The 17,809-nt window shown below is 36.7% G+C and overlaps 1 protein-coding gene across 1 annotated transcript in view; it reads right to left on the bottom strand.

Moving 5' to 3' along the window:
• Window positions 1-17,809, bottom strand: part of TENM1 (teneurin transmembrane protein 1) — a 497,338-nt gene that overhangs the window by 257,621 nt on the left and 221,908 nt on the right. The gene's annotated exons all lie outside the window — the stretch shown is intronic.

Raw genomic sequence — 17,809 nt, 5'->3', positions numbered from 1 at the left:
GTAGAGAGCACTAGGCACATTTCTGGAATGAGCCTGATGCTCATTCATTGATACAACATTTTCCTTTTGTTGGTTAAAACATGCTGCTCTAGAAGGTAGAGGTAAAGCCCTGGGGGCCAAAGCTACCATGTAATAAGTGCCAGGTTCAGGGCTAGAATCTTTGTGTACGTTATCTCATTTAATCTTCAGTACAACCTTGCAAGATAGTGTTAGTACCAGTTTTCAGAGGAGGTGCTGTGGCTCAGAGAAGTTAAATGAGTTGCTTAAGGTCATGTAGCTAATTAGGAGAGAGGCTGGCATCAATTTTGAGTTTGTCTCACTCTAACACTGTTCTTTGAATTACACCATGCTGAAAGGTATGACCTTTCTAGTATTTATATCTTCCCTCACTGGGAATGGGGTTTCTTTGCGTGCCTGCTACTCTCTGCCCCTCAATTGTCTTCTCTAACGACGCCTAAAAACTTGATTGATGTCAAGTTCAAATCTACGTTAGAGGCAATATATCCATTTTATGAATCATAGGTCCAATGTTAAGATTCACTATGTACTTATTTTAGAGTATACTGGCTTGGTTAAACTCACTACTGTCTGTTTAATAGATACTATTTGCTCAATAACTATTATGTGCCAGAGGTTTTACACATATTACACCCATTTTACAGATACGGACAATGAAGCTTCAAGAGGTTAGGTAATTTGCTTAATGATACATAAGCAGAACCAATACAGTCGACATCCTTGCAGACAGTCCTGTATAAGTTTCTTTGGTTAGATCTGGGTAGGTCAATAAATCTAATGGAGCCTCAGTTTCTTCATTTATAAAATGGGGATAATCGTACTCTCACTGCAGGAGTCATAAGAATGAGACAATATACATAAAACATCTAGAACATATTAGATAGTTAATACATGATAGCTATTATCTGAGCCATTATTGTTAATGATGAGTATGGGCTTTAGCATTAAATAAACTTGGCTTCAAAACCTTTGCCTCCTACTGGCTATTTGATTGAAAGCTGCTGAATTTCTCTAAGTTTTCATTTCCTCATTTACAAAATGAAGGTAGCATTTTACAGCACCTTTTCCTAAAGTATACTCCAAAGAACACTGCTATCTGCACAGTATATTTAAAAATGTGAGGTGACAACTGGGTTTCCTGATCAAAGATTCATGGGAAACTCTGGTAAACAGATTTCCTTATACAGGGCTTTTTTTAGTATCTATAATATGGGAATGTGCTTTGTGAATTTCCAAGTGGGAGCTAACATATGCAGTGTTTTTCCCTTTCATTATACTATAAAAATGCGTTTTTGTTTTTCTATAATACATTGCAATAAAAGGATTATAAAAAAGATACTTCGGAAAGACTGATTTGTCCCAAAGATTAAATGGATAATATTTGTAAAGCACATATATAGTAAGAGCTCAATAAATGCAACAGTATTATTATTATAATTACCATAATCATCACTATAATCATTAAGAAGGAATTAGACAGAAAGAATAAGTTTAAGAGGTCTACTATGCATCATGGTGACTACACTTAATAACAATATATTATATAATTGAAAATTGCTAAGAGTAAATTTTAAGTGTTCGCATGAAAAAACAAAATAAGTGTGTGACTGTATTAGTCCGTTCTCACACTGCTATACTTGAGATTGGGTAATTTATGAACAAAAGAGGTTTAATTGGCTCACGGTTCTGCAGCCTGTACAGGAAGAATAGTGGCTTCTGCTTCTGGGGAGGCCTTGGGAAAGTTACAATCATGGCAGAAGGCAAAGGGGGAGGAAGGTATCTCACATGGTTGAGGCAGGAGCGAGAGAGAGGGAGGGGAGAAAGGCTGCACACTTTTAAACAACCAGATCTCATGAGAACTCATTATCACGAGAGCAGCATCAAGGGGATCATGCTAAACCATTCATGAGAAATCTAACCCCATAATTAGAGAAGCTCCATCTACTAGGCCCCACTTCAAACACTGGGGACTGCAATTCTACATGAGATTTGGTGGGGACACAGATCCAAACCGTATCAGTGAGGTAATACCTATGTTCAACAGCTTGATTTAACCATTCTACAACATATATATATGTCAAAACATCATGTTGTATACCATAAATACATACAATTTTTTACTTGTCAATTAAAAAATAAAATTTAAAAAGTCTACCAGAGTGCAGATGATCTGAGTGAGAAAAGGCAAGTCTAATACACCCCTAGGAGTAGGAGTCTACAAACTCTACAGCCAGAGGATTTCCTTTGCCAGATTAAGGCGAGCTACTCCAATGGAGGTAGAAGCTTCAGCAGACAACCTACCACATAATTCCATTGAGTGTATGTATTTATTAAAATAGACTTTTTAGAGTCACCAAAAGGTTCTTTGATAACTAACATTTTTTTTGAAACACCCCAGGTTGGAATTCCACAGGTGAGCACTCTTATTGTATTGCACTTTCTGATTGGTTTTAATGTTCTCATACAATCTTGTTTTTAGCACAGGTATCTTCCCGTATATGAGTTTTGTCTCGTTCCCTTTCCACTTATCTAATAAACAACAGCCACCATAAAACTTGACAGATGTCAGGTGGACTGCTGCTGAATGCCTGACTCATACAACTGGATGATCTTCCTTTTGGTTCTGATTCAGTTTCCCAGCGATCTGGAAATGATTTGCCTTTGTTCTTGTATATCTCCTGCCAAGATGCACACAGTTTGCTTAGATATATGGTCCTTTTAAAATCATCTTTAAACTTTTATCCATGCCCTGCTCCTTATGGTAGAGTTAATCATTCCTTGGGAGCTGAATTTCAGAATGGTGGTGGATCCTATTGCTTTCTACCAGAAGCCTTAAGGGACTGTGTGAGTTCCTTTCCCATGAAGCAGTCTTTTAGAGGGAGATGTAATAACCCAAAAGGAAAATTCCTAACACAAATAAAAATGTGTTTATACACCAACCCTGCTGGTACTGAATAGTAGGATGTGGGATAAATCTGTGAGAAATTTTCTCTGTATCTAGCCTGGAGGCAAACATAGATTTTACTTGCTGCATAGGACTATTTACTAGGATTAGATTCTCCTCTCTAACTACCCATCCTTAAGATGGATATTCTGAAAAAGGTAGCCATTAATCATTTCTTCACTATTTTGATCCTTTGCATAGCGTTCCAGAGCTATGTTTGCATTTACACTTTGATTTACTATGTAAGGAGGCTGAGAGGTGGTGATGGACTGAGAGGCTTCAACACTCTGTGGGCATTCCATTGAGTCCCAAGGACCATTTCAATCCTGCCCTCATGTGCCTTAAGTGAGGGGCAGCTCCCATTATGGATGAATTGATGCTAATTAAAATGGATATATGCACTCTGTCCTACCGTCATAGTATCTGGTTTGATAAGAATGATGGGCAGAGAAAAACAAACAAAAAAAATTCTGGTGAAGTTAATGTGGTGACTAGCAAAAATAAATTTAGAAAAGGCCATTTGGATTTTATCAGAGTCAAGTCTATATATGAAAAGCTTATTGCTAAGTAAAACCTCAGATTTAATATGACCTTGTAGGAAGATGTGAATTTGGCCGTTGCATTCCCTAAAAAGGCCAGGCTCTGTGGCAGTTACACAAGGTATGGATTTGGAGAATGAGGTCATGGCAGCTCAGATGCCAACCGACAGCTTGGTGATCCCGAGCCACCTCTGTCTATGTCCTAGTAATTCTCCCTTATATAGCACACATGATTTTTTAAACACAAGCTAAATAAAGCATCAGAGGAAGAGTTCATGGTTGGAGAAATATTCAAAGACTGTTCTAAATGATAAACTCTAATCCTTACCAGTTTGTTTAGAGTTATTATCTCCATAGGTCTTCTGGCTGGCTGGACCCAGAGTGTGTCTAACTCATTTTATGACATTAAAATTCTACTCTATCCAAGTTACCAACCTATTACTTTATTAGACATTTTATCTAAAGCATATGCTGGTTTCCTTCTTGAGAAACTGAAAGCCTGAGTTTCTCCAGCCTATATTCTATATAAGAAACAGGTTATCATTAGGTATTTAATTATTCTTTCATTTCATATTTGTATTCTTTATCATCTTGTGTAGAGCTCTGAGTATTAATGAATTGATGCTCCTCCTGTCTTAGGAAATATAAATATATTTATTCTTTTATATTTCCTGGATACGATTTTATTGTCATAAACTAGAAGTAGATTTAAAATGGTTACCCTTGCTGTCTTATTATTGCCAAAAAGGATTGTTAGTCTGCTACATTAAGACTCAAGTAATCATTTTTGGTAGACCTTCTCCATATTTAATCTACTTTGTCAATAATTTCATACTGCAAGTTAACTTGTCAGTTACCTTGGTATTGGAATAGAATCAGTTTAATTTGGAATATATGTGTAGTTATATTTTCCAGGCTAAACTTGATACTGCCATATGCTAAAGCACTGCTGCCCAATAGAAATATAATGTGAGCCTTAAGTGCAAGCCACATATATTATTTAAAGTTTTCTAGTAGCCACAATAAAAAGTAAAAAAAAATTATTTAATAAAATTTATTATTAAAATTAATTTAAATAATATATTCTATTTAGCCCAATATATCCAAAATATCATTTCCTAATATAATCAATATAAAAATCAATAAGGAGATATTTTAATTAATTTTCCATACAAGTCTTGAAGAGGAGCTAAAGGAGAAGTGTCTCATTGGTTTCAATGAAAATAAAGGTTTTATTTTCACTGAGCTATGGGTTTGTCTTTATCTTGAGGACACCGTGAATCACATAATTGATCATTTTGCCCTCTTGTGTTGGTTAAGAGGGAGTTAGAAAGCTACAGTACAATTAGACGTTACTTAGCTATGCACATGACTTCCTTAAATACAGATTACATTTCTCAGTTCCTTTACAACTAGGCGTTTTCACATGACTAAGTTATCGATTGATAAAATGTAAGTGAATGTTTCTGGCAGTAGCTTCCGTGAGGTCTTCTTAAAAGAAAGTAGAGAAGTCCCTTTGCCTTGTCATTTCTTCATTTTGCCTATAGTGAGGATGTAATAGCTAGAGAGCACTGGCTCCCACTGTGTGCTATAGGGGTAAGGGCTCCATCCTAGAAACAGTACAGTGGTGAGCTGGAAGAACTTTCTTTCTGAAGTCACCATACAAACCCTGGACTGCCTGCCTCTAGATTTCTTTTGCCTAAAATAAAATAATACTTCTATCTTGTTTATCTCTTTTTTTCCCCTTGGGGAGGTATTTCCAATCACTGAACTATAATCTTAGCTGACACATCAGGAATGTAAATTTTCCTTGAATGTGATTTTATAATAAATAGTATGGCTCAAAGTAAAGGTAGTGAAGAGGCAGAATAGCTACTTTTTAGCTGACTTTCCAGTAAAGCATATATCTGTATTCTGCAAACACAGGAAAAATACCATTTGGGTAGTGACAAAAGAACATAAAGACTTTGGAGTAGAAAGAATTTTCATACTCCTTCAAATTAATTCAGCTTTACAGTGTTTAAAGATGAATTTCTTTGAGATTTATCTTCTACTAATTTATCTTCTACTCACAAAAGATTTGTCTTTGAAATGTGTCTTCACAATGAGAATTGAAATACAATGCCAACTATAGCTACAATCTATCATTATAATTTAGTGCCCACTATGGGAAAAGCATCATGCTATGTGTTGCACATATGCTATCTCATTTAACCCCTACAACTATATTACAAAATACTAATTATTTCCCTATTTTACAGGATAGGCTCAGATAATCCAAGCAACTTACTCAAGGTAACACAGTAACTTAGAAACAGGCCTGGGATTTGAGTTCATTTCTGTCTGAATTTTTCCATGCTGAATCTCTGACAACTTTTATAACATTCTGATAGTCAAGAAAAAGGTCCTGGATCCTTCCCCATATATGCTCATTGCCAGCTTTCTAGCGATTCAGTGGAACTGTTGACAACGGGTAGAATCTGTTAAATTTATAGACAGCTCTCTGAATGGTATATTGGATAAAAGATATAAACCAGAAATCACGATACCTGTTTTTCATACTAACTATATGCCTAATGAGCTATATGACTATCCATAAGTCACTCAGCCTTTCTGGAACTCAGTTTCCTCATCTATAAAAGGAATGGGCAGAACTAGGTGACATCTAAAATCTCATCTATTGTCAATATTCTATGATTATGACAAGTCTGTCAAAAAAAGAAATGAACATAAAGAAGACTGTTGGAAAAGAAAGTAGGCAATCATATTTAAAGTGCCTTAACTTTCATTGCTTGATATGCAGAATTCAATTTAAAAAATGAATGAACCTTCAATATCTTTCTTGGTAAAAAAGGAAAAAAAATGAATGAACCTAGCAGAGAAGTGTGGGAAGTTTGTTTTGATTGTTGAAACTACTTATTCTTGACTCCACTATTAACCTCACTGGCTTTGCTATGGTTCCTGAAATGTCTTTTGAGTAATATTTCTTAGGACATTCTTTGCTAGCATGGAATAAGCTCTTCTAGTTTTGTGGAACTGGATCTAATATTGTTACCCATAGCTTAGTAGACTACATTCTTAATTTTACTAGAACTTAAGTTGTTTTATCCACTTAGAGTGAAAATGCTTATTACTAAAAATGAATTGAAATGTGAATTTGGGTTACAAATAGTTTGCAGATGTGTAAATTGAGACCCATAGTGGTTCACATGCCCAAGATTATATGGAGAGTCAGAGCTGTGCCAGGACATGGGTCATCTGCTGATTTGAGTGACCCAGAGATTTCATGAGGGTCCAGAGTGAGATAAAATTTTAGCTACCTTGGGCCTGTGCAAGATTAGGGATATATATTGGGATATATATCCAATGTAGAAGAAAATGTACCTTGCAGAGACAGACTAGAAGAAAATGATCTGTCTCAGGCTTGGGTCTATGAGGGTGTTAAATATCAAGCCTCCTCTGAGACTTCATGGCCACTAGCCAGGTTTCATGTGGGTTTAGGGTTTGTATTTGTACTTTTTATTTGGCCCAAAAAAATGCAACCTGATATTTTAAAGTTTATGCTGATTTGTAGTGTAGGCAGGTTCATGACAGAAACAGATGTAAATTCTCATCAGAAGAATACTTTCTTCATACAGGACTTAGAGAGATTTCCAACTTATTTGAGCTCACAATTTAAAAAAGCCAAAAACAAGAATGCAATTCATATCCAAGAGTTCAGAGAAGTAACAAATCATAGACCCAGATCCACAAAGATTTCATATGCTGTATTTATCAGATACTGTATATAAAATAATCATGTTTCATGTAACCAAAAATATAATTAAGAAGCAAAAAATTACCCAAAACAATGGGGCATATTTTTTAAAAAGTTAAGTAAATATTTTAGAAACAAAAAGTAATCATTGAAATAAAAAAATTAATAAAAGGGTTAGACATTACAATAAACATAGCTAAAGAGAGATTTAGTGAGCTAGAAGATAAATATGGAGAAATTGCTTATATGATAACAAAGGGAAACAAAGAGATAGTAACTAAGAAAATGGAGTAAAATACATGGAGGCTAGAATGGGATGGACAGTCTAAGGGAACTTCCAAAAGGATACCAAAAGGGGGAAAATCAAGATTCAAAGAGATAAGGACGGACATTTTTCTATAATTTATGTGAGACATAGGTTCTTATATTCAAGAAGCTCAGCAAGTCCCAAGTAGTATAAAAATAATGAATCTGGCTGGATGCAGAGGCTCATGCCTGTAATCCCAGCACTTCGGGAGGCTGTGGCAGGCAGATCACAAGGTCAGGAGTTCGAGACCAGTCGGGCCAACATAGTGAAACCCTGTGTCTACTAAAAATACAAAAAAAATTAGCCAGGTGTGGTGGCATGTGCCTGTAATCCCAGCTACTTGGGAGGCTGAGGCAGGAGAATCACATGAACCTGGGAGGCAAAGGTTTCAGTGAGCCAAGATTGAGCCATTGCACTCCAGCCTGGGCAACAGTATGAGACTCTGTCTCAAAAAAAAAAAAAAAAAAAAAAAAAAAATCCATACTGATTTTTTTTTTTTTTTTGAGACAGAGTCTTGCTCTGTCACCCAGGCTGGAGTGCAGTGGCGCCATCTCGGCTCACTGCAACCTCTGCCTCCTGGGTTCAAGCAATTCTCCTACCTCAGCTTCCCAAGTAACTGGGATTACAGGCATGTGCCACCACACTCAGCTAATTTTTGTATTTTCAGTAGAGACAGGGTTTCACCATGTTGGTCAGGCTGGTCTTGAACTCCTGACCTCGTGATCCGCCTGCCTTGGCCTCCCAAAGTGCTAAGGTTACAGGCATGAGCCACCGTGCCCGGCCCATACTGATCTTTAAGAAAGGATATTGGGGTGTGAATTCTACCAGTGGCCTTAACTCTGAAGCATACACGATAAAGTAATTTGCCCTTCCTCTCAAAGTAAAGGAGTTCATTCAACTCTAATATGAAGAAACTATTACTTACCCTACTTACACCATGTGGGTGTTATGAGACTAATGAAATATTTTTGCTAGGATACTGGAAATTTGGTAGCTGGGGTACAAGTCAAGTTCTTTATAGCAGACTCAACTACCCATTCAGAGTCTCTATGAGCCTGACCTTAGCAAGTTTCTAAGTGAAAATTTATTGTCCTCACTCTTTACTGAAGAACTAATTTATGTCCTTCCCATCCCTCTTCTCCTTCTCTCTAATGACTCAGGGAAATACATATGTAAATCAAATCTCTGGAACAGTCCTGTAGGTATTTTGTATCATCAAAGCTCAGTATGCAATCCAAACTCTAATAATGACCCTGGATCATGGCCATAATGATGAAATAAAAAACGTTGGTATGTATTTGGAGAAAAAAAAAATAAAACAATCATATAAATGCAGGATATTTTTTATTACAGGAATAGTATCATTCAGCTTATTTGGGGTGAGTATATGGGGTACTCTTCTATATCTCCAAATATCTGATTTTGGAACACAAGATTGGGACAATTTATTCTGATCCTTCCCCATGGCCACTAATTTTTGCACAATTGAATTATGGCTTCTTTCAACCGCTCTCAGCCATCTCCACCATAGAGTCTTTCTACTTTATCCTCCCCTGTCAGAGAATTTCCATGGCAGCAGGGAAAGCTGTAGTGGTAGACACTTTCTCTATAGGATCTCTCATATACAGGGACAGACACAACCTGTAAATACTTCCTTTTGGGATCTACTGTCACTTCATATAGCTAAAAATGAATTGAGAAAAATGACAAATAGTCAATGAATCTGGAATTCAGAATAAGAGTTTAAGGAAGGGGAATAATGAAACACAAGATTTACCTGTTTTCTTTTGACATTTCCATTGGTCTGTCCAAATGTATTCTTACTCTACTGTACTTTATGCAAATAAGCCCGCATTCAGGCTTACTTACATTTTCTTGCTTCACAATTGCCATCTTATTTAAATATATGTCTCTGGTTTGAAAAATAGTTTTAAAGCTTTAGTGTCCTGGAACAGTTAGTATAGTTCAGATTTATAGAGAGGCAGCTGCAAAGTTACCTCTTACTTCAAACTTGTCAAATTGTCAAAAGTTTCACTATATGTTGCATTGTTGCCTGCTAATAATGGTATAACATGTGTGGTTTTATTGTCTCAGAACAAAAATGTAAAAGATGTCTTTTGAAACATTTGATATTTGATGTGCTTTAAATTGCCTTGCAACCTTAAATCACTCTGTGTGTGTGTGTGTGTGTGTGTGTGTGTGTAAAGTCTTATGGCCATTAAATGAACTTTTGTATAAAGATAAAGAATTTTTGGATCTGAGATTATTTTGTGGTTTAATTTCTATTTTTATTTGGGCAAAAAAAGGCCTGGGGTGACAAACCATCTCTAAGTCGAATGTATGGCTACAATACCACTCTAATAGTGTGATTTTTTTCCATTTCATATGTACCTCCCAAAGATATTTCTGTAGATTCAGTCTTACATACTTAATTTGACTTGGAATTGTCTTAAGGATGCTTGTGAATTGTATTTCTAGTGCCACCAATGAATTTCATTTACTTCAATAATCTAGAGTTAATGTTTTAATCTCACTGTAATGTTAATGAAATAGCTACCACGTTTTATGCAGATGCTTGTTTTATTCAACCAATCAAATCAGAGTTACCTTAATGTTTATCTTTTATTTTTTTACTGAGTAGAAAAAGAATTATTTTAAAATAAATGCAAGCACAGGTCTTCATACTTTGAATATCAAGATGAAGATAATGAAACCTACATATGAATTAGGCATAAGCTTTTTGTCTTTTATCCACTAAAAAGCACTATAAACCCTCCTATCATATTTCTGTGACTATCTATATTTCAACTTTTTTCTTGCTCCATATAATCTGCAGAAATGAACTTTAAGTCCAGGGAATTTGTAGCATTATGATAGTATTAACATTGTTGCTAACTAATAGAAACTTTTGTTTTTCTGAGAACTCAGTTACCATTTCTAAGAAACCCAAGTGTGTGTCGGGAGCTGCAGGGAAGAATGTATCTGCAATCCTAGGTTCCTAATATGGTGACATTAACTGTCTCTTTTTCTACTGATGAAGATGCTAAATTCTGGATACCTTATATTTGAGTGGACTTTTCCCTTCAGTGGCATGATGAATAGCTCCCTAGTTATCCTCATGGTGTGTGCATTACATTTTGAATAAAGATTCTTTAACAAATGGCATGTATGAGTCTGCTGTAACTGTTATGTGTAAAGGAAAAAAACACTGTGTACACATGAATCATTTCACAAGACCTAATAAATTCCTGGAAATTGCAGGAAAGTGATGCATTATATGTGCTAGACATGTAGAGTCAGATGAAAAATATTGATTATTGGCACTTTCAATAAACGGGAGAACTAATAATGTTTTTAAAGCATATGGTACTTGTATAATCAAGGAAAGTTTCCTTAGCAACAATAATTATATAAACCTCTTACAACCTCCTCCTCTAATTATCTGTTTTATTAGTAGATTCATATCATCATCCATTAGGGAACACTTCAAAACATAATGAGACATTGTTATAATGAAGATATATACACATACATGTGTTTATGTGTGTATGTATGTGTATCTCCATATATAAAGGGAAATCCTCAAATAACATAGTCTATATATCGAAATGTGGATGTCCTTATAATGAAAACAAAGCTATTTACAATTAATAAACTCAAGAGAGTTTATGAACTAAATCTATGAACCATTCATAATCAGTGTCAATTGTTCAATATACAGCATTAATAATCATAAATCTCAGTGTTGCAAAAGAACTCAAGGGCCATTTTGCTAATCTTCTACCATTTCACAAATGAGGTGGCTAAGACTAAAAGAAATTAAGTTACTCAAGGTCACTGTGTGTGAATACATGCACACCCACACATATACTGTTATCTTTCTGATGGACAAGGTAGATACATGTCATAGGATAGTGTAAAAAGAAATATCCTTATAACAAAGCCTTCTGACATGTTAAGGAACTAACCTTCCTTAGAAGGGGCACATCATGAAAATACCTTATATGATTTCTGCTGAATAGCAAATAGTATGTTCAAGGCCTAATGTTTCACATCTCTCCAGCTGATTAACCCACTTCTAAGATACAGCGTAATAAGAGGGGATTGTAGTAGAGAAAGGACAAGAGTTGACCTCCCTATTAAATGCTTATCACTTATAAATTTTGCTGTCAGTTATTTGCAAGTAATGACAGAAGGAGTGGTTCAGAGGAGGTTTCATCAAGAAGAGAGCAATACAAAGTTCTAAACTGCTTTTATGCTCCCTTTCAAAGACTGTGTGACCAGGATAAGTCAGATTTTACAAAAGGAATATAGCAGACACGTTGTACAGTGCTGATCTCAGAGCCTAGGGCCAATACCCTTAGAATAGGCTAAATGTATTACTGAGATTTCATGATAAGGAGTTATGTTTTAACGGAGCATTTGACTTGTGGTATATCCAAATCTAAAGCACAGTATAACAAGCTCCTATTGTATTCCTCTTCAGATATTTTTAAAGAATGAGTTAACCTTTGTGAAGTGCCATGAGATCATCAGGTTAAAGAAGCCTATATCAAATATCATTTTAGAGCTGCTAACAATACTCAATGTACTTAGAAATACAGACTGAAAATAATCAGTAAACCATTCACTATAGTCCCCCTGGTATCAGAGCAGCACAGTTAACATGCTAACAGCTAAGCTTCATGTGCTTAGTGGAAGAAAATGATCAATGGCAAGGAGCATATCCACCTTTGAAATGACATGATCCATTATAAGAATCAGATGTTAAATTGCTTCCTGTACTGAGCACACTCAATTAAAAGTCTGCACAGTGAGATCATCTCCATGTGAAATATGCTCTGTGGGAACAACCTTTATGGAGCTTAAAAATCACAGAAGGACTATTCCTACCATGACACTAGAGATTTGGAAGGCATTTCCTTCCCTTATTTTTCAATCTGCTAGTTTTATTAGGAAGCCTTTTGCCTGAGAGGTTGCTGAGTTTTGGGTCATACCTATCCACCCTTTTGCTTCTGTGAACAACAGATGATTCTAGTGATCTTTTTCCTTTGTGGTCCAGAATGGATGAATGTGGCTTTGGTCCAGACCTCTGTACAAAAATGTGTCACTTATGTACTTGGTATTTGATGTTCTTCATCTCGTTTTCAGCAAGCTAATCTATTCACCTGAGTTCTGTCTCCTTGTCTAACTTTTCCTCCTTCCTTTGGCAGGAGTAGGGCCTGAGGGCTGAAAAGAATGCTAGACATTACATAAAATCAGCAGACCTGGTTTCTTCTGGCAGGTTTGCAATTAGCCAGGTCTATGACCTTGGACCAATTATTTAACCTTTCTGGTTCTCAGTTTCTTCATGTTTAAAAAACTCATATATTTCTTGTTCATTTTTTACCATCTGTCTCTCCCTGATAGACTGCAAGCTCCATTAGTGCAGGAATCTTTGTTTTCTTCACTGATATATCCCAAAAGTGTAGCAGATGGCACAAAGAAGATATTCAATGAAAATTTGTTTAATAGATGAATATTTCACATCTCAGTTAGTAGTGTTACCATTCATCCAGTCTCCCAATATAGAAATCATGGAGTCAGTGAAAATTCCTGTCTCCCCTTATACCCACATAGTCACCAAGTACTATTTTCTTTCTTTCTTTTCTTTTTTCTTTTTCTTTTTTTTTTTTTTTTGATGGAGTTTTGCTCTTGTTGCCCAGGCTGGAGTACAGTGGTGTGATCTCAGCTCACTGAAACCTCCGCCTCCTGGGTTCAAGTGATTCTCCTGCCTCAGCCTCCCGAGTAGATGGGACTATGGGTGCACGCCACCATGTCTGGCTAATTTTTGTATTTTTAGTAGAGACGGGGTTTCACCATGTTGGCCAGGCTGGTCTCGATTTCTTGACCTCATGATCTGCCCGCCTTGTCCTCCCAAAGTGCTGGGATTACAGGTGTGAGCCACTGCACCCAGCCCCAAGTGCTATTTTCTAGCCCCTCTCATGTCTGTCCTTTCCTTTCCATCTACACTTAAATTCCCTTATATCAAGTTTGCATCATTTTTTGACTATATTCTGCAAACCACTTACAGAATGACTTTGCTAAAATGCAAGCATGATCATGACACTACCTTCTTTAAACACCTTAAATGGCTTTCCTATTGTCCTCAGGGTCAAGTCCAAGCTCCTAGGCATGGCATACATAGACCTTCATGATCTGTGGTCTTTTGTGATCACTTCCTCAACCATCAGTTAATGTTAAAGACTCTTTGCACATTGTATCTCTCTCTCTATCTTTTAGCAATTAGTTTAAGGTATTTTCATCTTTATTCACACTTGTCTCCCCAACTATAGATGCTTCATCCTTCTTTGTATACTATTGCCTCATATGCTGTCGGAGACATAATAGGGGCTCAGGCTCAAGAAATGTTAGGCAAATGAACAAGTAAATGAGGAGGTTTGACTAGTGCAGTAGTCTCACACTGTGAGGCAAACTGCTTAACTTCTCTGTGTCTCAGTGCATTAAAATCCATAGGGATGCTGAGGTGGATGGAAGAGGAACACTTAATGAACATTGAATCAGATATCTACACTTTTTTCCAGATCTAATATTCTATAGGGCTATCATTTTTTTTCTCATTTCATTTGTTTTGGTGGCTAAGGATTGTTTGGGGTGAGAAAGGAGTGGGGTAGGGTTTAGGGTACTTCATCTGGAAGAGAGAGAAGGAGGCGGCAACATACAGGCATGTTCATAATTACCCTTTTCCTCCCCCTCTGTGATTTTCTTCTTGGCCAACAGGACTAGTGCATATCTTTGTGTGTTAGGGAGTAGGAATGGGCAGGGAAAGAGAAACTCTCAGTACATTGAATTTAATGTTAACTCAATGGAAGTACAAACATTTGAATTTATGCAACTGGAGAGTAGTACATTACCAGGAATTTTATCTAATTCTGAGGCATCAGGAAGGGCACATAAAGGATGTGAGTGATCTGAAGGAGCAGTTATATGATTCAGAATCACTGTTTGATCAATATGTATTTATTAAATCATATATAAAGAGGCAAGCTTTTGACTCACTGTAAAGCAACCTACCATAGTAAAGACATTAAATGTTGGTGTTCTCTAGGGTTCTGATTTTCTTCATTCTCATTTTCTACACTCTCCCTGGACAGTAGCTTGCCTTCCTGTGGTCCCAACTATGTTCCAAATATTTGTCTCTAGCTCAGGATTCTTCTCTAAGTTTCATTCCTGACTATCAACCCCTCGCTGGCCATATGTAAGTGGGATCTTCTGCAGATGCCTATGACACAGTGTGTCCACAACTGAGCTCACCATAGCTGGCCCCTCTGCCCCAAACCCACTTTTCTGCCTATGTCTTTTCTCTCTCAGTTGGTGGCACTTACTTTTACCTAGTCATCCAAAGCAGTTACCCTGTCTCTTTTCTCTACATCTACCGTGGTCATTCCTCTCTAGTCTGTTTCCACCTCACCATTCTCACAACTACAGCTCCAATTCAGGCCCTTCTCACCATCATGCTCCGTGACTACTCCAATAATCACATTGCACATGTCTCTTAGTTCCTTATATCATTCAGCTACAATTGGTCTTCTCAGTGGTCTATCTCAAAGGCGGTTTGTTTTAAATCACTTAATGCTTTCCTATTGTGTCAAGAAGAAATGCAAATTCCTCAGCATAGTGTGTAAATAAAACTCCCTTAGTTCTAGCCCCTGCTCATCTCACCAGTTTTATCACCTTCTGCACTCCTAGGCTATAGCTATACCCAATGGCTTGCAAGTCCCCAAATGTGTCATTTAGATTCATAGCTCTATTTCTTTGTTTAAGCTGCTCCTTCTGCCTGAAATGTTCTTTCCTCTCTTGTCCATGTGATAAACATGCAATCATCATTCTGGTGTTAATTCAAATGTTAAGACTTCTACAAACCTTACCTTACTGTAAGGCTTCTTCTGACAAAAATAGTCTACTGCTCCCTCCTTTGTGCTCTGTGACACATGACCCTGGACATGGTCCAACAATGATACAATTGTATACGTGGTGAGTTAGATAATAAATTTCTGGAGGACAGTGCAGTATAGTGGTGAAATATATGAACTGTGAAGCCAGAAGGTATATGGTTGTCTTTGGGCAAGTTATTTCACCTCTCAGTGGCTTGCTTTCCTTATCTGTAAAGTAGGCATAATTATCATACTTATAGAGTTGTTATCAGTGAGTTAATATATGTACAATGCTTACAATAGTGACTAATACATAATAATTATTATGTGTTTGCTATAATAACAATAACATTAATATTATCATTTTAAACTTAAAGTTCTAAGCCATGATATGGCATCTGAAACATGGAAGGATGGAAAGTATTCAATAACATTTAGTAAGTAAATTAATAATCAAGTTAGGTCCCTACTGTACAGTCTCATAATACCCAGAAACTTTCCCTTTGTAACCTTTTTCTAACTTGTTAAATGTCTCTCTGACTAAACTGTAGGATCCATTTGTGCAAGGACCCCATCCACCTTGTTCACTACTATAACCCTAGCATCAAGCACCATGCCAAGAACTTAGCAGGCACATGTATATTTGTTAGACATAAAGGTTATATGTGTATATAAGGATATAGATATATATAGTTTTTAAGATTTTCATCTTAGTTATTAGATTGCTTTTAGCATTTTGATCATTTTCTGAAATTGTAAAATGCATTCCTCTTTCCTGTATTACACCTATGTGAGGCAACAAAATTTCAGTGAAGTATTGTTAGAACTGCGGTGAATTATTATTCTAAAATTAAACCTCTTAACAGAGAAATCCTCCTCTTTCCTTACAATGTAGGATCACAGACTTTTCAGCTCATGAGCTAATTCAGTGGTACAAAAAGTCCCACAGTGCTTCAATCCTTCCTGCTTACCACGTCATTTTATATCTTTAACAAAATTCATAGGCAGAGGCTTTCTAAGAGTTACCACTTATTAATTCTACTTATTTAATGAGTACATGGTTTGAAGATAAGAAAAATGGTATAAAGAATGACTCGTTATTTTTAGTGCTTATAATTCAGGTGAAAAGACAAGCCATGTGCACACATATCTACATCACAATGTTTTCTGTGCTCTTTAGCAATGTGCATGATAAGATTTCAGGGGATCCTGGCCGGCACTGTGGCTCATGCCCGTAATCCTGGCACTTTGGGAGCCCAAGGCAGGCGGATCACGAGGTCAGGAGATCGAGACCATCCTGGCTAACACGGTGAAACCCTGTCTCTACTAAAAGTACAAACAAATTAGCTGGGCATGGTGTCACGTGCCTGTAGTCCCAGCTACTTGGGAGGCTGAGGCAGGAGAATCACTTGAACCTGGGAGGCGGAGGTTGCAGTGAGCTGAGATCGCATCACTGCACTCCAGCCTGGGTGACACAGCAAGACTCCATCTCAAACAAAAAATAAATAAATAAATAAATAAATAAATAAATAAATAAATAAATTCAGGGGATCCCTGTTGACGTGATCAGCAAACATTTTATGGAATGGCCAAAATCATAGGTAGTCTTGGTGGACAGGTTGGATTTCACTAGGTGGAACTACAATAGTATCTCATGAGGAGGAAAAGGCATGGAGAGAAGTAAAAAATATGGTTCACTAAGGGTAAGGAGAGCATATAGATTACTTTGGCAAAGGAAGGATTTATGCAGGAAGCAAAAATAGAAGATAGGCTGGAGAAAGATTTTTGGAATAGTTTGTGGTAGGCTTTTGATCATAGACTAGTTTATCTACAGATAATGGGAAACCATAGAAGATGTAGAGTAGGGAATGAAAAAAGGAAAGCAATATTGTAGGAATAGCAATTGAGTGGCAATATAGCAATATGTAAAATGGGATAGAGTTCCTGGGCTAAGCTGTGTTTTTAAGTGATGGGACACCCAGTAGAAATATTTCGCAGATGGTTGGAAATGCCAGATTATTTGAGTTTGGGAGAGATATAATTTGAAATAATCTGCACAGAACTGACAGTAGGAGACTTGGGAATGTATTAAATAACTGTAGGAGAATACAAAATGAAGACAGAAATTCAAGCACAGACCTACAATGAAAAACAAGATGAATAAAACAGGTAACAGCATGTTATAAATAAAAATGCGGTAAAATACTAACCTAGGACATACCTGGAAGCCCCTTATGACTCACAAAGATTTATGGATCACATTTTAAGAAGCACTACCTTAAGGAAGGAATAGTTAGAATTTAAGAGTAG

This window comes from Chlorocebus sabaeus, chromosome X, assembly GCF_047675955.1.
Source record: "Chlorocebus sabaeus isolate Y175 chromosome X, mChlSab1.0.hap1, whole genome shotgun sequence".
In the NCBI taxonomy this organism is placed as follows: Eukaryota; Metazoa; Chordata; class Mammalia; order Primates; family Cercopithecidae; genus Chlorocebus; species Chlorocebus sabaeus.
This window is presented reverse-complemented; position numbering and strand designations above follow the sequence as displayed.